Genomic DNA, 23,615 nt, shown 5'->3' with positions numbered 1-23,615 from the left:
ATCTAATTTTTCTAGGACTTCATTCACCTCTCTTACCTCTTTCTTATTTATTTTTCGGTTTGATTTATCTAGATCTGACAGAGGAATATTTAGATCTCCCACTAGTATGGTTTTACTATCTATTTCCTTCTTGAGCTCTGCCAGTTTCTCCTTTATGAATTTGGGTGCTATGCCACTTGGTGCATACATATTGAGCAGTGTTATTTCCTCATTGTTTATACTGCCTTTAATCAGGATGTAATGACCTTCCCTGTCTTTTTTAATCATATATATTTTTACTTTGGCTTTGTCAGAAATCATAATAGCCACTCCTGCCTTCTTTTTCTCATTTGATGCCCAAAAGATTTTACTCAAGCCCTGAACCTTAAACTTGTGTATGTCCACCTGTCTCATATGTGTTTCTTATAGACAACATATGGTAGGATTTTGGTTTCTAATCCACTGTGCTATTTGCTTCCGTTTTATGGGCGAGTTCATCCCATTCACATTCAGAGTTATAATCATCAGTTGTGCATTTGCTCACATTATCGTTTCCTCCCCATTCCTACCCCTTCTCCTTAAACTATTTCCTTTAAAACCAGTGTTTTGCTATTAAGACCCTATCCCTTATCCCCTCCCTTGACTAACTTCCCTTTCTACCTCCTCCCTTATCCCCCCCCTTTTTGTTTTTAACGGTCTTATGAATCCCCTCCCCCTTCTTCTCCCCTCCCTTTTTTTGACCTCCCCACTCCTCTGTTTCCCTTGATTTATCCCTTCTGACTTTCTCAGAAGGGTTAGATAAGAGTTTTATGTCCCAATGGATAGTATAGCTACTCTTCCCTCTCTGGGTTGGTTGCACTGAGAGTAAGGTTTGATTATTACCTCTTAATGCACTCTTCCTCTCCTTCTTATAATAGTATGTGTCCCCTCTCCTTCCCATACCCTCTTTGTGTGTAATAGAATATCCTATTTTTCTTATTCACTCAAGTTTCTCTCGGTGTCCCCTGCTATTCACCCCCTCTTTCCCATCCCCCATGTCATCTTAGATTATTTAGTGTTCCACCCTCACCCTGTGAATTATTCTTCTGATTACTATAATAGTGGATACTATAATAGTGAATAGAGTTCACTACAGAGAATTATACATATAATTAGATCTTACTGAGGCCCTTAAAAAGGGCAAATTTAAAGATTATAAGTTTTCTTTCTTTCCCCTCTGTTTCTTATTTACCTTTTCATGTTTCTCTTGATTTTTGTGGTTGGATACCAAACTTTCCATTTAGCCCTGGTCTTTTCTGTGCAAATACTTGGAATTCTTCAATTTTGTTGAATGCCCATACTTTCCCCTGGAAATATATAGTCAATTTTAATGGGTAGTAGTTGTAGGCCCAGCTCTCTTGCCTTTCTGAATATTGTATTCCAAGCCTTACGGTCTTTTAGCGTGGAGGCTGCCAGATCCAGTGTGATCCTGATTGGTGTTCCTTGATATTTGAATTGTCTCTTTCTGGCTTCTTGTAAGATTTTTTCTTTTGCTTGAAAGCCCTTGAATTTTGCAATTATATTTCTGGCCATTTTCTTATCTGGATCGAATGTAGTGGGTGTTCTATGAATCCTTTCAATGTCTATATTGCCCTCTTGTTGTAGGACTTCAGGGCAATTTTGCTGAATAATTTCTTTTAGTATTGAGTCCAGGTTTCTATTAATTTCTGGTTTTTCTGGAAAACCAATTATTCTCAAATTGTCTCTTCTAGACCGGTTTTCTTGGTCTGTCACTCTCTCATTGAGATATTTCATATTTCCTTCTATTTTTTCAGTCTTTTGACTTTGTTTTATTTGTTCTTGTTGTCTTCAGAGATCATTAGCTTCTAATTGCTCAATTCTAGCCTTTTGGGACTGGTTTTCGGCTCTAAACTTTTCGTTTTCAGCTCTAAACTTTTCGTTTTCAGCTATGATCTTTTGGTTTTCTTTTTCAATCTTGTTCACTTTGCTTATCAGTTCATTTGCTTTCTGAGCCTCACTTTCCAATTGCAAGATTCTACTTTTTAAACTGTTATTTTCTTGCCAGATCTCTTCCATCTTCCTCAGAATCTCAGTTTTGAACTCTTCCATAGCTTGTGACCCGTTTTCCTTATTTGAGGAGGGTCTGGATGCTTGTTTGTTCTCCTCCTCTGTTTGCTCCATTGTCTGGATTTTCTCTGTGTAAAAGCTGTTGAGTGTTAAAGACTTCTTTTTCTTGTTGTTTATCTTTCTCTTCTGAACTTCCTGAGTCTGGGTAGTCATCATTAGCCCAGCAGCTTCTCAGCTTTATCCTCGCGCTTGGGGTCTGTCCGCGGTCCTTTGGCTCCTGAGGTCTGAGTTCTGGTCTTTTCCAAGGTCAAGCCCCCTGGTGGACCCCCTTGCTTGATCCTCTGCAGGAGGTTCCCTTACAAGTCTCAGGGCGCTGCTTCCACAGTCGTATACCCGTCCACGCTGGTTCCCCACTCAGGGTTTCAGAGGTTTAGCACATGGCTGTGTCTGCCTCCACCCACAACTCTGTCCACGCCTGCGCTCTGAGCCTGCGTTCTGCGCCCTGAGTCCACTCTCTGCTCCCATGCTCAGATTTCAAGTGCGTTCTTTGGCTTATTGGGGTCCCAAATCTTGCTGCTCTCAGGAACAGGCCCCAGAGCTGCCAATGACTCCATGGGTGCCCCAAAGTTGCTCTATTTCTTTTTAACTGGCTTCGGAGCTATAGGTGGTGTGTGTGGAGGGGGTGGGGGTGGGGTGGTTGCTCAGCCCGCGATTTAGTGAGAGCTGTTTTACCCCTTTATAGCACAGAAATGCCCCGATTCCACGTACCTTCCACGCTGCACCCTGTTGTGGGGTTCCTCCATTCCTCTGGACTTGTTTTTATGTCCCCTTGAGGAGTTTTGTGTGTTTTGGTCAGGAGAGGTTAAGAGCTGCCTTTTACTCTGCTGCCATCTTAACCTGGAACTCCCTCTATGAATATGTTTTGATGTGCCCCTTTCATTCTACTACAAATATAGAAACCATCTCTCATTTCACTCCTCTGATGCCTTTACTACTCTTCTTTGTAAATCTAGAATCTAGATTCTAGATCAAGAGACCAAAGTTTCTGCTTGCCTTTTTTTTCTGTCTCAGACGGGGTAGGGGGGGTTGGAGACTAGAGGTTGGGGTTTGGGTAAGCTATCTAGAGCTTCCTCTTGTCACTTGCCTCTATTCTCCTCATCTGAATGACTGCCCTTTGAGTTCCCTGATTCAGTTTAAGAATGAGTTTGGCCTGTAATCCATGGTGTGTGTTATATTTGGGGAGCTGTAAATGCCAGTGGTCGGTAGCAACAAAGTCTTACTAATCTTTTGGTTTATGGAGAGGACACACACCCACCCACTAACAGGCTTGACAGAAGGGAGGGGTAAGATCTTGCTGAGTGCTCCTTCACTTTTCCCCCCACTACCCGCTAGGCATTTGGAAATCAGTTACTGAAAGATAATAGTGGACAGACTTGTTAAACACAGGGCCAGGTAAGTAACTTAGGAAAGGCTGAACTCCTCACTATGATAACTTTCTCTAAACTATTTCCCCACTGGATTGAGTAGGAGAGAATAATAGAAGCTTGATGTCTTTGAAGCTTTAAGACACAGAGGAAAGATCTTACTTCTGGGCTAAGAGGCAGGAGGAACTCAACTTGAGGAAGTTGTGAATATTTCCCTAACGATAACCAGGCACTGCTCCCAAATGATTAAAGGTTTAATTATATGTGGGGAAGGGAAGGAAGGGAGATCAGATAAGGATAGACAAGGTCTGGGAATCCCTCAAACTGTTATGTCCAAGCAGCCCCTCCCCCAAAGGGGAAAGGTAACTTGTATTAGCTGAACTGCTCTCTAAGCCTAGAAATAATCTTCTCTTATATCTAATGTTGATTGAATGTCAAATAAACACGTAAAGCATGTTGGCAGCTAGGAACTAAAATGGTTTTGTTCAGATTCAAGCCTTTAGCCCCTCAAGAGCCACCAGGACTCAGGACAGCAAACCAAATGAGTGACCTGCTTACTTCCAACCCAGGATCCAACTGCCTTTAACTGTCCCCTCTCTCAGAGTTCTGGGGGGAGGGAGCTATGGAATTCTGAGATGTGGCCTGACCCCCTATCTCTGCAGCTAGAATTCTACTCTGCAATCTCAATCTCACAAGTGTGAATTCAAAATTTCTACTTCTCCTCTCCTCTTTTAGCCCCCTAATATCTTTAGCCCCTTTAAAAAAATAGATGAACTCTCTTTAGCCTTCAACCAGTGTAGCAATTAATTAGACACAGCAATCCCATGAGTGGTAGTATATCAGACTTGCTTCTTCCAGCCCTCACACCTATCACCTGAGAAAGAAGAGATAGGTCATCCCTAACTGCCAGCTAAGTGCTGAACACAGAGCAGGCAAACCAACCTAGCTGAAGGAGCAGAGGACCCTGAAAGAGAGACAGGGAACAGTATGTACCAGGAAAGGTAAACCAACACCACCATCTTGATTATCATCTCCCCTCATATCCTGATAAAGACAGCTAAAAACCCTGAAGGTCTGTTTTTTTTTCAATGAGGAATATTCATTAAAGATTATATTGTTAGAGTGAATTTCAACCTACTTTGCTTTTTAGAGTATGATATCCTAATCTTTTCTTTGATTTATTATAATAATATTAGGAGTAGTCATGAGCAATTATCCTTGCATTAGAGATGAGCTAATTGAGTTTGTAAAGATGAGGTGACTCACTTAAGGTCACATAGCCAAAGATGGACAAGATTGCAGGAGAGAACCTAAATTAAAATCCTTCCTCAGATGCTTACTACCTATGTGTCCTTAGGAAAGTGATATAAACTTTCTGTACCTCAATTATCTTATCTGTAAAATGAAGAGATTAAGCTAGATGGCTTTTTTCAGCATTACCTTAAAGAAAATTTATATAACACTTTATGATTTATAGAGCATTTTGCATATGTTATTCTCATTTAATTATCACAACAAATTATTTATTTATTTAAAGATTTAATTAATTAATTAAGAATATTTTTCCATGGTTACATGATTCATGTACTTTCTCTCCACTCCTTCCACCCCCCTCCTGTAGCCAACAAGTAATTCCACTGGGTTTTATATGTGTCATTGATCAAGACCTATTTCCATATTACTAATATTTGCATTAGGATGATTGTTTAGAGTCTACATCCCCAATCATATCCCCATTGACCCATGTGATCAAGCAGTTGTTTTTCTTCTGTGTTTCTACTCCCACAGTTCTTTCTCTGGGTGTGAATAGCATTCTTTATCATAAGACCCTCAGAAATGTCTTGGATCATTGCCATTGCTGCTAGTAGAGAAGTCCATTGCATTAGATTGTACCACAGTGTATCTGTCTCTGTATAAAATGTTCTTCTGATTCTGCTCCTTTCATACTGCATCAGTTCCTGGGGGTCTGTCCAGTTCACATGGAATTCCTACAGTTCATTATTTCTTTTATCGCATTAGTATTCCATCACCAACAGATACCACAATTTGTTCAGTCATTCCCCAGTCGAAGGGCAGCTCCTCATTTTCTAGTTTTTTGCTGCCACAACAAGTGCAGCTAAAAATATTTTTGTACAAGTCTTTTTCCTTATTATCTCTTTGGGGTATAAACCCAGCAGTTGTATTGCTGGATCAAAGAGCAGGCAGCCTTTAAAGTCCTTTGAACATAGTTCCAAATTGCCATCCAATTCACAACTCTCCCAGCAATGCATTAATGTCCCAATTTTGCCACATCCCCTTCAACATTTATTACTTTCTTTTGCTGTAATTTTAGCCAATCTGCTAGGTGTGAGGTGGTACTTCAGAGTTGTTTTGATTTGCATTTCTCTAATTATAAGAGATTTGGAACACTTTCTCATGTGCTTATTGATACTTTTGATTTCTTTATCTGAAAATTGCCTATTCATGTCCCTTATCCATTTATCAATTGGAGAATGATTTGCTTTTTTGTACAAATGATTTAGCTTCTTCTTATAAATTTGAGTAATTAGACCTTTGTTAGAGGTTTTGGTTATAATGATTTTTTCCCCAATTTGTTGCTTCCCTTCTAATTTTGATTGCATTGGTTTTGTTTGTACAAAACATTTTTAATTTAATGTAATCAAAATTATTTACTTTACATTTTGTAATATTTTCTAACTCTTGCTTGGTCTTAAAATCTTTCCTTTCCCAGGGATCTGACAAGTATATTATTCTATGTTCACCTAATTTACTTATAGTTTCTTTATATTCAAGTCATTCACCCATTCTGAATTTATCTTGGTGTAGGGTGTGAAATCTACACCTAATCTCTCCCATATTGTTTTCTAATTTTCCCAGCAGTTTTTGTCAAATAGCGGGATTTTGTCCCAGAAGCTGGGTGCTTTGGGTTTATCATAGACTGTCTTGCTGAAGTTGCTTGCCCAAGTCTATTCCACTGATCCTCCCTTCTTTTTCTTAACCAGTACCATATTGTTTTGATGACCACTTCTTTATAGTATAGTTTAAGATCTAGTACTGCTAGGCCCCCTCTTCTTTTTTTCCCATTATTTCCCTTGATATTCTCAATCTTTTGTTCTACCAAATGAACTTTGTTATAGTTTGTTTTTTTTCTAATTCAGTAAAAAGTTTCTTGGTAGTTTGATAAGTATGGCACTAAATAAGTAAATTAATTTGGGTAGGATTGTCATTTTCATTATGTTAACTTGTCCTACCCAGGAGCAATGAATGTTTTTCCAGTTGTTTAGATCTAGTTTTAATTGTGTAGAAAGTGCTTTGTAGTTGTGTTTGTATAATTCCTGTGTTTGTCTTGGCAGATAGATTTCTAAACATTTTATATTGTCTAGGGCAGGGGTCAGCAACATATGGTTCTCGAGCCATATCTGGCTCTTTTGAGGGCCAGATATGGCTCTTTCTGCAGGAGCCATAAAGTCTATTTTTTTTCAGGCACTGTTACAGGAACGCACACTGTGAGCACTGTACGGCTCTCACGAAATTATATTTTAAAAAATGTGGTGTTTATGGCTCTCATGACCAAAAAGGTTGCTGACCTCTGGTCTAGGGAGATTTTAAATGGAATTTCTACCTCTTGCTGTTGGGACGTGTTGGAAATTTGTAGAAATGCTGATGACATATGTGGGTGTATTTTGTATCCTGCAACTTTCTAAAGCTGTTGATTATTTCCACTAGCTTTTTGGTTGATTCTCTAGGATTCTTTAAGTAGACCATAATATCATCTGCAAAGAGTGATAGTTTAGTCTCCTCATTGCCTGTTTTAATAACTTCAATTTCTTTTTCTTCTCTAATTGTTACTTCTAGCTTTTCTAGTACAATGTTAAATAATAGAGGTGATAATGGGCATCAACAAATGATTTTATTACACAGATTTTATAGAGGAGGAAATTGGAGAGGGATTACTTGACTTGTCCAGGGATTTGTAACTAGTGTTTTGGGGAGGGTTTGAACTCATCTGACTTTTCAAGGCTAGTTCTCTATTCACTATATTTTCTCATTTCTAATTTATGATTCTTTGAGTCAAAACTTAAAACTTGGTCTTCATATGCCATGTCCAATGTCCTTTTCAGTTTAGCACATGACTACTCCTCATCACTGCAATAATATGAAGTTAGCATTAGAGTTATCATTATCCGCATTTCATAGATGAAGAACATTGGGCAATCTGTCTAAGGTTTTACAAATAGCAGGTTGTGGATTCTTTATATCCAAGTCTTTTGACTCCAAGACCAATGTCCTTACTCTTCTATCACCCTCCCTTCCTGTTAGTTATAATCATCTGATCATACTAATTAATGGCTCTAGTTTATTATAGCTTTAACTGCCTGTCAATAATAGTTTAGATTTCTGAAGTGTATATGTAAATGGTGTGTAAAGGGAATTAGCTCATCCTCATTCATTGTTTAGACTCTAACCATCAGAAATAATGTCACCCCACCCAACTTAGAATTAAGTAGGAAGGGGAAGGTCTGTTACCCACAGGTGATAGTAAGTAACAAATCAAAAACAAGGGACTGCCCTTTGGACAGTCCAAAACAATGTTGAGGCTGCCATTTGTCCACTTGAAATTGGAGGTGGACACAGGAAATGATGAAAGATGATCTCTTTTAAAGATGATGGTAACTTCCTGTTGGAGTGGTTGGTGCTTTGAAGTTGGTGTCGAAGGATCTTTGGTGAGACCTCAGACTGCTTCCCTCTGAATTATCACATGGGTAAGTTAGGCTGATTCTCTTTCTCTTCCCTTGGAGTTTCTTCTAGCCTTAAGGAGGCCTCTCTTATTGGAAGAGGTCCTGTGACTAGAAACCTTGTTTAATTAACCTCTGTGCCCCTCTGCTGGGGTCTCTAAATTCCACCTGTTTTGGGCCTCAAGTCTGGGCCAGAATTTCTCTCTTTCAACTTCCTTATCTTCAACCTTCCTAACTGTAAATAAACCACTGTAAAATTCACCCTGACTTGGGTCTATTTTATTCGAAATCAGGTTAAGTGATTTCTGGCAACCATACCTAAAATATCTAGTTTCCCCTCTTGCAGTGGTTGTGTTGCATTTTCTCCCAAGGGCCTCCCTTCACTCAGCATTTTCTCATGATGACACAAAGCTTGACTTAGCCAATGATTATCTTTCACAAAAGGACTACACATAAGATTTTGTTCAGTAATTCATTAGTTTAGATATGTTCTTGATTATGGGATTTTTAGCTGTGTAAAATCACCTAGATGTATAATCTCAGCCTTCTACATGATGTTATATATACACATACACACTCACGTGTGTATTTGAGTCTTCTAATTCTGGTACATGATTGAGGAAATCAGACATGAATATTGATGAAGCATAAGCTTTTCATGTTTTCATTTTCAGGTAATCTGTGAGGTAAACCATGAAGCAGATTAGTTTCCATAAGAAAATCCTAATGGAACTCAAAGCAGAGAGACATTAGTAAAAGAAAACTCAGAAAAAAAAAAACAATCTCCAACTTGATAACAAAAACCAAGTCAGCCATATCAAAAACCATTGAACTATGGTTCAAAGTTCTTAGCCCATCCATCCATCAATCAATTAATTACCAAGCATTTATTAAAATGTTTACTATATGCCAGGTGCTGTGTAAAATCTCTGGAGATATAAATACAGAAATGAAAGTATCTCCTCTCAAGAAGCTTACATAAAAAATAGGTATACATATAAATCATACATATTATGTTGGGTATTTTATTATTAAAGATTAATATTTATTTATTTTTGCTTTCATTTAGAACTGTAAAATTCATTCAGCAAGGAATAACAACACTATTAGTGTTTTGCTGAAGAGTAAATTATAAAACAAATAATAACAGTCCATATTTTATTTTTGAAGACAAAATTTAGATTTGATAATAGAAGAAATTATTTTTAAGAAGACTCCTAACTTCTTTTGATGACTTTATTTTTTCCTAAAAATAGTAATAAACTATACCAGCACAAATAATGGGGGTTGCGGGGAAGTCATCTCTGAATTGACTTCTAGAATCTTGTGAGTATGAAAATCCTCTCAAACTATACCTGTTAAAAAAAAAACAGCAAGAAAAGGAAAATCTGAAAATAAGTCACAATGTCAACCACAGCTCCACACTTTTCCATCTTTTTGAGCTGAGAACTTAACCTCATATTTCCCTGAAAAAAATGAGGATATTCATTGAAAAAACTCCTTTCCCCCTATTCATGAGCTCCTATCCCTCACTGCCACTATTTCTTTCTTTGCCTGTTTCACATGAAGAAGTGGCCTTTCTCCTTGCCAAGGCTGACCCCTCTCCATATACAAGTGACCCCATTGTATCCTATCTGTTCGAGCAGGTGCTGTCTTTATCATTCCTATTCTCTCACTGATCTTCAGTAGCTTCCTGTCTACTAGTTGCTTCTTTACTGCCTACAAACTTACAGGTGTCCCTGATCCTCAAGAAGCAAAACAAAAACAAAAAGAATACCTTACCTGATGTGTTTATTCATCCTACTGGCTATTAGCCTATATCTCTATTTTGTTTTATACTTACGTCCTTGAGAAGGCTCTCTGCTGACCTTCAGTCTTATATCTCCACCTCCCTTTTAGACCTCTGAAACTGAATGTCCCATAAATGTCTTAAACTCCACATGACAAAAAACTTAATTCTTTGTCTTCCCCTCCACCCAAATTTTCTTTCTTCCTAATTTCCTGTCATTGTTGAGTATACCTCACACAGGCTTGCAACTTGGGTTCATCCTTGACTCTTCACTCTCCTATCTCATCAATGGTCAAATCCTGTTGTATCTATTTTTTCCTTGAGTTAACCGGTTTTATTCCTTTTCAGCTATAAAATATCTGAGGGGTTAAATTTCAGTGGAACTGTGTGACATACCTAACACTTGAAGGCCAGTAAACTGGATTTAAAAAAAATTTTTCCAGATAAAATGTTGATAAAAATTTTAATATATGTTTTTTGATATTTTGTAATCTATGTTCCCTCCCTCTCTTACACCTCTCCTCCCTCTTTAAGAAGGCATATATCATCATATAATACACATTTCTCTATTTGTCATGTCATTTCTTTATAACATCTATAATATAAGCTACCTTTCTCCTTTGCAACTGTAACTTCCTTGATACAGTGCCTCATTACCTTGTGCCTTGACTTTTTTTTTTTTTAATTTTTTTTAATTTTTTTTTAAACCCTTAACTTCTGTGTATTGACTTATAGGTGGAAGATTGGTAAGGGTAGGCAATGGGGGTCAAGTGACTTGCCCAGGGTCACACAGCTGGGAAGTGTCTGAGGCCGGATTTGAACCTAGGACCTCCTGTCTCTAGGTCTGGCTCTCAATCCACTGAGCCACTCAGCTGCCCCCTTGTGCCTTGACTTTTACTATACCTTGCTTGTTAGTTGGAGTTCTGGCCTAAACCATTCTCCATTCAGATGTCAAATTGATTTTAAAATATAGGTCTGACCCCATCATTCCCTGTTTATTAAAATGTGGTGGCTCCATATTGCCTCAAGAATCAAATATAAAATTCTGTTTGCCTTTCAAAACCCTTTATAAACCGGACCTTTCCAAACATTCAGTCTTCTTATATTTTACTCACTTTCATTTGGTCTGTGCTCCAGGGACATGAACCTCCTTGTCCTTCCTTGCACATAACACATCATCTTCCAGTTTTCATTGCCTGTCCTTAATGCCTAGAATATTCTCCCTCCTCTTCTCTACTTTCTAACTCTCCTGCCTTCTTTAAAGTCTCACCTAAATTCTCAACTTATTCAAGAAGCCCTTTTTAGTCCTCATTTTTGATGCCTTCCTTCTGAAATTACCTCCAGTTCATCCTGTCTTTACCTGTACATCATTTTTTGAATGTTGTTCTCCCCATTAGACTATGGGAGCAGAAGCTATTTTCTATACTTTTATTTGTATCCCAGTACTTTTCACAGTGCCTATTACATGGCTGGCACTTAATAAATGCTAGTTTGTCAATTGAATGACTACTAAGGTCTGACCAAAGCCAGAGAGCAGAATAAAAATAACAAACGTGTAAAAATATTGTAGCCCTGCAATCACACAACTAATAACATGAAGGGTCCAGGTTATCCACTAAGTGATATTTTCTACTTATTATACTCAAGTTCCCATTCAAGAATCTTAACATTGTTTAGATGTAGTCTATGGATAGCCAAGATGCCTAATACCAATTTACTACCTGAAAAAGATATATTTAATATTTTTAAATGAACAACGTAAAAAGGAGACTAATGAATACATCCCAGTGACCTCAAATTTAAATGGTCCTTATAGTATGCCTTTCAGAGTCATGACTTCAACATCAATGGCTTTGACCTATAGAAGATGTTGTTCTTAATACTATATGGTCATCAAAGCCCAGGTCCTCATATCTAACCCCATCCCTTCTCCTCAATTCTTCTCTCTCATCTTTTGTCACTACAAGACTTCACAATCATTCTGTTCCTTATCTGTATGTAGTGCAACCCCATTGAGGTCTTGTCATGACTCCCTCAGGAGCAAGGCTTCAGTGTTACCCTCACAAAGCATCATACCCACTCCTAGCATGGTCTCTGTATAATAAAGAAGCCTTCCTCCACTACCATGTGTTACATGAATAATTCTGTCATAGCAGACACTTCTGCTCTTCTCCCAGAGGAATATCTTTGTACCCTGTGAAGTAGTCATTACAAGGAATACAGCTGGGCAGGGGGTCTGAAGCCTGAGTGAAGGGGAGAATAGAAAAAAATGTTCAGGTTGGAAGAGGAGCAAATGTGAGTGCAGAGGCTTGAAGAAAAATAATGTCATAATGATGAAAAAAACCCAGCTCCAAACAATGCAACATAATGTGAACTGCCAGGAAACAACATCAGCAACAGATTAGACCAGCATGAAGCACTCAGGAACAGAGGAGAGATTTCTAAGCTAAATCCTCAGGAAGACCAGAAGTCTAAGAGCAAAACTATAAACAGCATGTTCTGCAAATAGGAATTAAAGCTGCCAATCAGAAAAGGAGAAAAGGGCTGTTTTCAGCTACTCTGTCATCCAAGAATAGAGGTCTTCACTATTCAAATTATCTTTGGTATTTCAGGATGGCTAGTCATAATTTATTTATTTTTGTTTACATATATATTACCAATTACACGTTGTAGCAAATTTCCGCACAAATTTTCCTAAATTATATGATTGAGCTTATCTCTTTCCTTCCTTTCCTTTCGCCAATCAGAAAAGGAGAAAAGCGCTGTTTTCAGCTACTCTGTCATCCAAGAATAGAGGTCTTCACTATTCAAATTATCTTCGGTATTTCAAGATGGCTAGTCATAATTTATTTATTTTTGTTTACACACACACACACACACACACACACACACACACATATATATATATATATTACCAATTCCATGTTGTAACAAATTTCCACACAAATTTTCCTAAATTATATGATTGAGCTTATCTCTTTCTTTCCTTTCCTTTCACCACTCTCCAACCTGGCAGGTGATTGTATCTGGGTTATACATGTATTATCATTTTATATTAGTATTTTCATTTTAGTAAATTGCCAATAATAGCTAAGTCTATCACAGTTGATCATTCCACAATACTGCTGTTACTGTGAACAACGTTTTGCTGGTTCTGTTTATTTCACTTGACAGCACTTCATGTAGGTCTTTCCAGTTCTTTCTGAAATCATTCAGTCAATCATAATATAAAAGAGGACTAGGAGCATTTAAAAACAAGATAGAATTTTCTGTAGCCCCCAGTAGTGAGAGTGTACCCCCAAAAGGCATAGCCTCTGGGGAAGCTATTAACTTAGAAGCAGTAAGACACGTAGTCTTTCCCCTTAGATTGAACCCAGCCTATTCTCTTTAAGTTATCAGATGTCCTGCCAAAAAACCACTAGGGCAAGAACTTCATCAAGAGCCTCACTAGGGAGTCACCCACTGAACTACGAAATCCAGCTGAGCAATCATACATTGACATAGCAATCAATTATATATAGAAAACTCTTGTCTTTAATCACTGAAGTAACCTATGTTCATTGTCCTTACCCTATGAATCATTACCTATCATTATTTCTGTATGACGCTTACCTAATTCTCTTACTTATGTAATTTTCCCTATAAATATCATCCCCTCCCTCAATAAAATTGCTACTGGGCACTTGATTCCCACTAGTCCTCCTGAGTCCACCTGTATTCTTAACCCCAACCAAGTGGTCCCCAGTGGAACTGGCAATTTTCCACTATAAATAATTGTTTCAAAAACATCAATTTTATTGGGATTCTTTGTTAAGATGGTACTGACACAGATTAGTAGGAAGAGGAGTTTTATCAGAGCCTGCATGTAGAAGAACTATACAATAATCCTTGACTCAATTTATCAAAATAGAATGTCATGCATGAGGGATGCCTTGTACTATTCCCATACGTCTTGATTATTAGGTAAAGCATTTTTTTTCTAATGTGCTCTATTTCAATTTAGGATGCTTATCTTGAGGCCACTGTTCTAACCAAACACTGACAAAATTACATACAATCTCTACTCTATTGCATGCCTCTTAGGATATTTGAAAGAGCAAAGTTAGGAAGGAAAATCATAGGATTACAGATTTAAAAGTGTTAAGGACCATAGAGACCATCTAGTACAATCCACTAATTTTACAGATGAAGAAACCGAGACCCAGAGAGTTTAAGTGAATTGCCCAAGGTAAAAAATACAGTAAGAAGCAAAGGTAGAAATTGAACCTATGTCCTTTGACTCTAACTGCAGTGCTTCCTGTCTTGCAAAATAGACTAAAAGATGACTTCTCCATATTATCTAAAGAAATCAGACATTTAATAAAACAGCATTATCCTAATCAATACCAACCAGGAAAATAAACTCATCTGTATCTCCTTATTGCACATAAACAAATCAGAAAACATATTCTTTGGTTTGGCCTCAGGACTTTAAGCTTTTATTACTTTCTAAACCTTAAATTGAAGAACTAAATTCAGATTGAAGCATGGCATTCTTCACTTCATTTCCTCCATGAATTTTTTTTTTTTAGTGAAAGCAATATGTGTCTTCTTTTACAACATGATGAACATGGAAATATGTATTACATTTAAAAAAAAAGATGTACAACTTACATCATACTACCTACTGTTTTGGGGAAAGGGGAATGCTGGGAAGAAGAGAGAGAACATGGATTACAAAATGTCAGAAAATGAAAATTGAAAATTGCACTGTCATATAATCTTGAAAAAAATAAAAAACTTAAAAAAAAGCCCTTAACTTTCTAACTCACATACAAGTACAGGCACTATATCTCCTAACCTTCTTTGGTCCTTGAGGCTGCTAGGTTCCCTAGGTTCAGAACTCTGCTGACCTGATTCTTAATTGCCTCTTCTTTAGCAAAAGAGATAATGTATGCAAAGTGTTTTACAAACTTTAAAGAATTTGGTACATAAATGTCAATATATAAATAGTCTGTCACTGCCAATGCCATTAAATTCCTTGGTCCTTAGTCCAGAAGTATCTCTCCTTAATTCTGTAACCATTGGACACAAATTCCATATGACGATAATAAGTTTTTCAGGTGGGGGAGGATCTAAATGAGAATAGTAGAAAAACATATTTAGAAATAAACAGAAGACATACCTTTTCTAAAAACCTATGTTTTCTATATCCTTTGAGAATTTCTCATAAAGTAACTAAACTGATAATTCCTTCTTAGGTCTAAGAATATATATAGAAGTCTCTTCATATGTACCATTGCTACTGTAAAAAGAAGTCAGATTTTTTGTCAGATTGTTTTAGCTAGAATGCACTGTATAAGCCATTTAATTCAACCCTTTTATTTAACAAATAAGGAAGCCAAAACTCTTAGAAGTATATCCCTAATCAAAGAAAAGGAAAGGAGGAAAATATCCCCATGAACATTTTTTCCTTGTTTTTAAGCAGAAAGAAAAGTGAAAAGTGAAAAAAAAGAGAAAGAAAGAAAATATACTGGTATGGTGTTAGAAACAAAAAAAATGAAGATAATCAGGTGAAAAAAATGCAAAGTATTTGTTTTTCTGAATTCTCTCCTTATTCTTTTGCATTACATTATAATCTCCATAAGGACAGGGACAATTCTATATACTTCCTTTGTTTTTTTCTGAGATCCTAGCACAACTCTGCCTACAGTGGACTCTTAAGTAAAAGGTGTTGACTCATCATGTTATTCAGAAGCATAAATAGAGGTCTTCTCTAGCTGAATTGCCTTAAGATATGAATTAAAATATAAACCTGTAAAATATCAATAAAGCTGACATAATTTTTTTTGTTCCCTAAGATAGAAAGCAAAAAGAATATGGCCTTAGGGCAATATATTATGCCTAAAGGCTATCTGAGGCTCCTGCCACATATTATATTGGAGTATTATTATATTTTGTCTATTAGAGACATAGTGCCTTTGGGATTTTACAGGATTTTGAACATGAATCCTTAGACAGCTCAAATTTTAGTTGATGCAGAATTATATGCCATGGTTCTAATACTCATGAGTGGGACAAAATACTAAATCTTTTCCTTGAAATGGCTAATATGAGTATCAAATTACCAGCCTCCACCAAGCAAAAAGGAATGCTAATTAAAGGGGTAGGACATGTTCCAGTTGTTCTAATCAAAGAGAGCTTAATCCTTCCATAAGCTGGCGGGCTTTGTTGGAAGAAATTCTCAACAACCTTGTTACTTTTGATAACTGTAAGCCACTGACTCATGGCCCCTTGACAGCTAGCTGAGCATGTAATAACATTTCTCTGTATTTGGGGACTGGCTTAGCTGGCTTTATAATAGATTATTGTGGATGTTAAAGTGAAATGTTAGTCTTTCTTTAAAGCTCTGTATTCCCCAGTAATTAAGGTTATAAAAAGGGCACTGAGCACAATACAGTTTTCAAGGTCGCCAAACGCAGATATAAAAGTCTTTGGTTTGTGTAAATAAGGTATTAACTATGGTTTGTTCTGAAACTATGTTATAAAAATGGAGAAAGGAAGATTCTTCAAGAACATGATAAAAATGTTTCCATGAATATGTTTTTCCTCTTTAACCACGCAAATTAAAAAATATAAAATGCAAAAGGAAGCAAAGATACTAAAGTGTCATTGAATTTATTGATTGTCAACTGAGGGCAAGGGAATGTCACAAAATTCCAATAAGCTGAATTCTCTGCCTTAAGAAGGACAATCAGATAACCGCCCTGAGTTTCATCCAAAAGCAGCTGAGGTTATTGGGTATAACAAGAACCTTAGAGAAATCTCAACCTTTGGCATGACAAATCTAGAGGGACCATACAAACTAGAATTTCATTTTAACTTTCAAGGCAGTGACAGTTATTGGCTATTTGTGTTTCCTATTCATTGTAAATAGAAAAAGTTAAAGAAAGAATTCACCCAGGAGAGGTTTTAACTACTTGTTCCAAAAGAAAAAAAGGGAAAAAAAAACCCTGAAATGCCTTCATTTCCTTTTAGAGTTTTGATATTCACCCACTCTTTGAATCAAACAAATACACTAAACATTATTAAAGAAGTAAATGTTATTCTCTGTATTTCACAGGAAATATCCTCATATAAAGCTCAATAGCCATACAAATTGAGGTGAAAGAAGGAAAGGAAACTTCTGTATGTTAGAAATAGTAAAACAATTTCCTATAGAGAAATTATAGTTACGTCAAAGATTTGGACTGCTAGAATGGAGATATATCACTTAGTGTCAGGAAGGCAATCATGTTTTCATTGTGTCACTTGAGATTAGGGCAGATGTTCCCAAAGGTGAGAACCTCCCCTCTCCCATTTTAAAAGGATAAAAAAGGAGGACTGGTAATATTTTATAGCAAAGACAAAAATGTCACATCTATAATTGCTATGCAGATGGGTAAGTACATGCCAAATAAAACCATAAATTATATTTCTTATGCATTAGGTTTTAATTGTGTCAGTAGATAAAAGAGCAATTACCAGATAACTTGTACCTTTTTAAAAGGAATAATCAAGAAAATCATTCAAATAACCTTTTTGACTAGGAATTTGCATTTGGTTCTTTTCCTTTCAGGCTCCTTTTTATATCTAGATTTCTTTAACTTCAAAACAAAAAAGTTCATTTTATCACATTTTTTTCCTCCAGAAGGACATTTTTCATGGAATAACAGAACCTCAGAAGGGAAAGAATTTATTGTGATATATCCAAATAATGTAAAAAAGTACATAATCCTGCAATATGAAGCACAAATATGCAATATGTAAAGAAAGTAATGATACTAAAAGTAAAGTGACAAGGAAAACACACTATTAGTGTAGTAGACTAATGTGATACCTGAAAATAAAATTATATTCTATATTCAATGCTTACAAATATAGTTTATAATTATTTGCTTTCTCTTCCTTTTTTTAAGGTTTTATTTAAGTATTTAAATAACACTCATTATACAATGCCTACAGAAATATGAATAATTCAAAATATATGCACTGGTAACCAACTGAAAAGTCACCTAAGTACTCAGAGAATTGATCAGAAGAGCTAGAGCTATGAAAAGATATGGCCCTTCTACACTACAACAATGTAAATATACCCCCACAAATTTCTATTTCTCATGTCCTTGGACCACCCTACCCTCTGGGGATTTGAATGAGGCCAAAGATAACACACAAACATATGCATGCATACATACCTATATACACATCTGTTTATGTATTATATAAATATGTAATATAGTAACTATAGCAAAATAAATATATCATATATTCATACATATATGCATATTGTTAATTGGAATTTGGGAGATGCCATTTAAAAGTATATATATAAATATATATATATATATTTTTTTTTTCCTATGGACATGTGGGGACCTTAAAACTACATTTCCCTTGGTCCAACGGGTTTCCTGTTTTGGATTACGTATTCAAGGTGAGGGACAGCTTTAAATAGGGGGAAGTGACTTTGAACTGGGCTCTTAGCTACCAGGTGCAGGTGATACGAAAGGTAAAAAATGGCGGAGGCAGTGTGAATTCTTACAAGCGCATGGTCTAATGATTTTATCCCCATCAGCATGGCTTTAATTAAAATACTAATTTATATTATTATATCAGTCTTTATTATTTTTAATCTTAACAATATGTACACATTTGACTGAGTAAAAAAAAAACATATTATTGGGGTAGGGGAGGAGATAAAACAAAAGTTAAATTTATCTTATACTTTTTTATTATTTCACATAAATTAATAACTCAATACCGCTCATTTTCTCCCCAGGGTATTATACTAAAGAAAAAGAACAAGGAACATGTACATTTGATAGAATGGTTTATAGGGAAAGTTGTAGAGTATTATCCATTCCTTGTAGGGTAACATGGTAGAGGTGGTTGAGCAGGATAATAGAATTCAATGATAGAGGAGAATGGAGAGAGCATCTAGAGGTTATTCTAATGTAATGGAAAAGATGATGAATCTGGTGTCAATAGACCTGATTCTTGCTTTAAGTTTAAGTCTGGGGAAGTCATTTTTCCTTTGGAGGCTTTGTTTACTCATCTGTAAAATGAGAGAGTCATAAACAACAAAACAAAATATAGAACAAAACCAGGGCTACTCCTAAAACAATCCTGGGCTCTTTTAGAAAGAACCTGTAAGGACGGAGGGAGGAATCCTCCTGAACACAGTTAGACCATGTGGGTACTTCAATATTTCAACGCATCTGTGGTTTCACTGATATATGCATCCCCTACTCTGGGACACATTGTAATCCATCCAAGCTTCTCATCTTGTCTGACTTATTCATGGAGACTGACTCAACATGCCAGAGTTTTGGTCTTTTAACACGCATACACTGTAATACAAAATACAAAATGTTCTTCTGTCATGCTAAACTCTCATTACATAACCAACCTAGCACAGTGATTGGCACATATTAGGTGCTTAATAATGCTAGATGGAATAGTGGATAAATACTAGCCTTGGAATCAGGAAAATTCTTAGTAGCTCTGCAATGCTGAGCAAGTTACTTAATGTTAGTTTGTCTCAGTTTCCTCATCTTCGAAATGGGGATCATCAGAGCATCTATCTTCTGTGTTTGTTATAAGGAGCAGAGGAGATAATAATTATAAAGTGCTTAGCAGAATGCTGGGCACATAAACACTATATAATTGATAGTCAGTATTATTAAATTCTCTTGTTTCCTCCCTCTTTTCATTCTTATAATTTTTATAATTTTTTTGTATCAGTGTACAAATTACTCATTGGTAATATGTTGAAGACTTTTTATTTGTACCAAGCATCTTTCCATTGCCCTTTGCAAATTTGGTCTTTTGGAAGTTCTTAGTCATAGAGCAGCTATTATAATTTAAAGCCTAAATTAGGTTTGGTCCAAATACTCTGGTTCAAGTTTTTAAAATGTGGTAGGACATTATAGACAATAAAATGCAATTTAAAACACTTGAATAATTAGCAAGAAAAGAGAATATAAACTCTTTACTCCTCTGTCTCTATAATCAGTAGCCTATCAGAACTCAGGAGAATGTCAGGCCACAGCAGTCCTAAGGCTACCCACCAGTTTAGCTTTAGGTAGGCAGTGAGAGCTCTGCAGTAATCTTCATTCAGCTATTTTCCCTCCAGGCTAAGCCCTTTTTACTTAAAGCAGCTGAGTGAGTAAATTGAGGTGAGGAGGAGCAGAACAAAGGGACAAAGAAGCTCATCCTCATCAAAGGCAGTCCCAGAGCACAGGGTCAACCAACCCTTCCCAAAGGCTTCCAGGCTCCTATCACAGCATCCAAAGGAAAATGTTGGTGTTAAAAATATAAGCTTGCATGATCCCAAAGGATCCATGATGAAGACTGCTGCCCATTACCTGAGATGAGATGGGATGAAATGAGATGAAATGAAAGATGGTGGACTAAATATGCCAAATGAGACACATCTTTAGACATGCCCAATGTGGGAATTTCCTTTGTTTGAGTACATATTTCTTACAAGCAATTTTTTCTTTCTTTTTTCTTTCTCTCCTTCCTTCCTTTCTAGAGTCCCTTCCTTTTTTTCTTCTCTCCCTTTTCCCCCCTCCCTCTATCTATTTTCAGTAGAAGTGGAAGTGTAACATGGAGATGGCAGGGCGGAATTCCTACAAGATACAGGGTCAAGCCTCAACCCAGAATTGCAAGGGGTCTCCCCCTAGAGAAATCTGGGTGAGGAGGCAGTTGAGGGCAGTTAGGGGCAGTTGATTCCTGGGGGTTGAAGTGAGCAAGTCACTCTGTTTGCTGATCCCAGTTCTTGATTCAAGCTTGAAGGACATAGCATTCATTAATTCTCACTGTAAGGGGAAAGAAGCATTATTGTGTAGTAAGACTGTGGATCATTTAAAACAATCAGTAGTACAGCAAGGCCAAACAATGGGGGCAATGGTTTTAGGCAGGTGTTCTAATGGGCATCTCTTAGAAACAGACAGTGTCAACAAGGGAGATGGTCTTCTGCAGACCATTGAGAAGGAAAGTGTAAAATTCTCAGACACAAGGATAACCTCTTCTCTATCACCAACTAGGGAAGCTGGAAGGGAAAGTGGGAAGTCTAGTAGCTACAATACTAAAGGAACTTTAAAGCTGGATCCTGATGCCAGGGAATTGGTACCAAGTCTGCTTCAGGGTCATGTGCATACAGATGTAGCACACTTTCAAGTCTGTAATACTCCAAAAAGAACTGCCTTTGGAGTAGATTCTGAGTTAATGCATCTAAAAGAATTCAATTCCATAAATGTCAGTAGCCAAGAGAGAAACAAAATGACACCAATGGGAACAGAGAATGAATCTACAATACTGACTTTGTTTCCTATGCAAAGTACACCTGCAGTTAAGTTTCCTGTTACTGACAGAGACTAGGGGTCAGATACAAGAAAAAGGCATAGACTCAAAGGATTGGGATGTAGTCATGAACCAAAAACACATTCCCAATTCTGAAGAATTTCCTTGAGTATTGTAGCTACTAGACTTTCCACTTTCCCTTCCAGCTTCCCTAGTTGGTGATAGAGAAGAGGTTGTGCCTGTGTCTGAGAATTTTACACTTTCCTTCTCAATGGTCTGCAGAAGACCATCTCCCTTGTTGACACTGTCTGTTTCTAAGAGATGCCCATTAGAACACCTGCCTAAAACCATTGCCCCCATTGTTTGGCCTTGCTGTACTACTGATTGTTTTAAATGATCCACAGTCTTACTACACAATAATGCTTCTTTCCCCTTACAGTGAGAATTAATGAATGCTATGTCCTTCAAGCTTGAATCAAGAACTGGGATCAGCAAACAGAGTGACTTGCTCACTTCAACCCCCAGGAATCAACTGCCCCTAACTGCCCTCAACTGCCTCCTCACCCAGATTTCTCTAGGGGAATTCTGGGTTGAGGCTTGACTCTGTATCTTGCAGGAATTCCACCCTGCCATCTCCATGTTACAGAAGGAAAATAAAATAAATGCTTATTTATTTTAAAAAATAAAATGCAACAAAAAAATTTAAACAATCGAAATTGTTTCAGAAAGAAGACATTTAAAGCAGTGCACATCTTTCCAAGTCTAATGCTGCTCATTTTCTTCCTCCTGTTCAATTCCAGGCTTAGTTTATTTTCCATCTGCAATGTCTGTCCAAGTTATATGTATTGATGGACTGGCTTAATGGGCAATTAATACAATAGTTTATTATATTTTGGACATTAGACATTCTTTATCCACCTCATTTATCTTGGACTGATATAGTAGTTAAGCCAAATTCTTTTGAATGATTATGAATCTCACTTAAATAGTCTCTATAATATTCAAAGTCTTGAAACAATTACCACAATGCTATTGATAAATAGGAACATCTGGAAGATGCTATGTGATTTAAGTTACATCCTTTTGCTTAGAAATCTTACTTGACAGGGGCAGAAATTCTTTTGGAAAACACGTCTCCTTATTTTAGACATCATCTAATTCAAGAAAGTTTGCATCTTTCAAGATTATTGTATGATCTTAACATATTCACGAGAAACATCCTACTGAATGGAGCCTTTATTGTGACTCTGCTTTTTAAAATCAAGTGGGTGGATATATGTGTTTAAATTATTTACAAAAAATAAAAATAATAAGGCCTTATATTCTCTATACCTTTCAATCATTTTTGTGATCTTTAAGAAGTGATGTGCTATAGAATTATATTAATAAAATCCTTCCTATTTGTCATATTTTAGTGAAGGTTGCCTTGTGTATACTTACATATTGTTATTATCAATATTTTATAAATATTTCATGTGTATGTAATTACTGAGGTCCTTTTCAATGCCCAGGAATAATCATACACTCTGTTAAGGTTATTTATATTTGATAATAAGATCTCTAGTTTATCAGAAGAAAAGTCTATAATACAGATTCACGATAAAACACAGTAAGGCAGCTTAGAAGCATTTTGCCAAGTCATTTTAGCTGTGTCTGACTCTCTTTGACTTAATTTGGGGTTTTCTTGTAATAGTTTGCCATTTCTTTCTTTTTCCAGCTCATTTTACAGATGAGGAACTGAAGCAAGGTTAAATGATGTGCCCATGGTTATATATCTTGTACATATCTGAGGCAAGATTTGAACTCATGAAAATGAGTGTTCCTGATTCTAAGCCCAATGCTTTCTCCACTGTGCCACCTAACTATATAAGTATTCTGGAAATTTTGTCCATCAAGTAAGAATTCAGTAATAACTAGATATGTAGAAACATTACAATCTTGTCTTTCTGTGCTTATTCATTTAAATGTACTCAGAGATCACTTTCTGCCAAAATATTTTTGTCATGTCTATAATCCCTGAGAATCCTTCCAATCTCATTTTAAAATTTCATTCTTAAAGACTTTTAGCTTTTCTACAGAAACATGGATTTGCAATAGTCCAGACAAAAACTAAGAGTCTATGTAAATATTATTCAAGAAGTATAATTTTGATTCAATGGGACTTCTATGGAGAATCCATACTTCATTTGGAATATAAACATTAAATCAAATTTACTAAAAAAATGCACATTTGTAAAGCTAATGGAATATTCAATATATATGACGTAATGGAGAATTATATGAACCACTTCCAAA

The 23,615-nt window shown here is 36.5% G+C and overlaps 1 pseudogene; it reads right to left on the bottom strand.

The window, feature by feature from the left end:
• LOC123241856 overlaps window positions 1–2,571 on the bottom strand; it is a 21,880-nt pseudogene extending 19,309 nt beyond the window's left edge.
• Between the last annotated feature and the right edge of the window lie 21,044 nt (window positions 2,572–23,615).

Source organism: Gracilinanus agilis, chromosome 3, assembly GCF_016433145.1.
Source record: "Gracilinanus agilis isolate LMUSP501 chromosome 3, AgileGrace, whole genome shotgun sequence".
Taxonomy (NCBI): Eukaryota; Metazoa; Chordata; class Mammalia; order Didelphimorphia; family Didelphidae; genus Gracilinanus; species Gracilinanus agilis.
The sequence above is the reverse complement of the archived record's forward strand: the minus strand, read 5'-3'. Positions and strand labels throughout refer to the sequence as shown.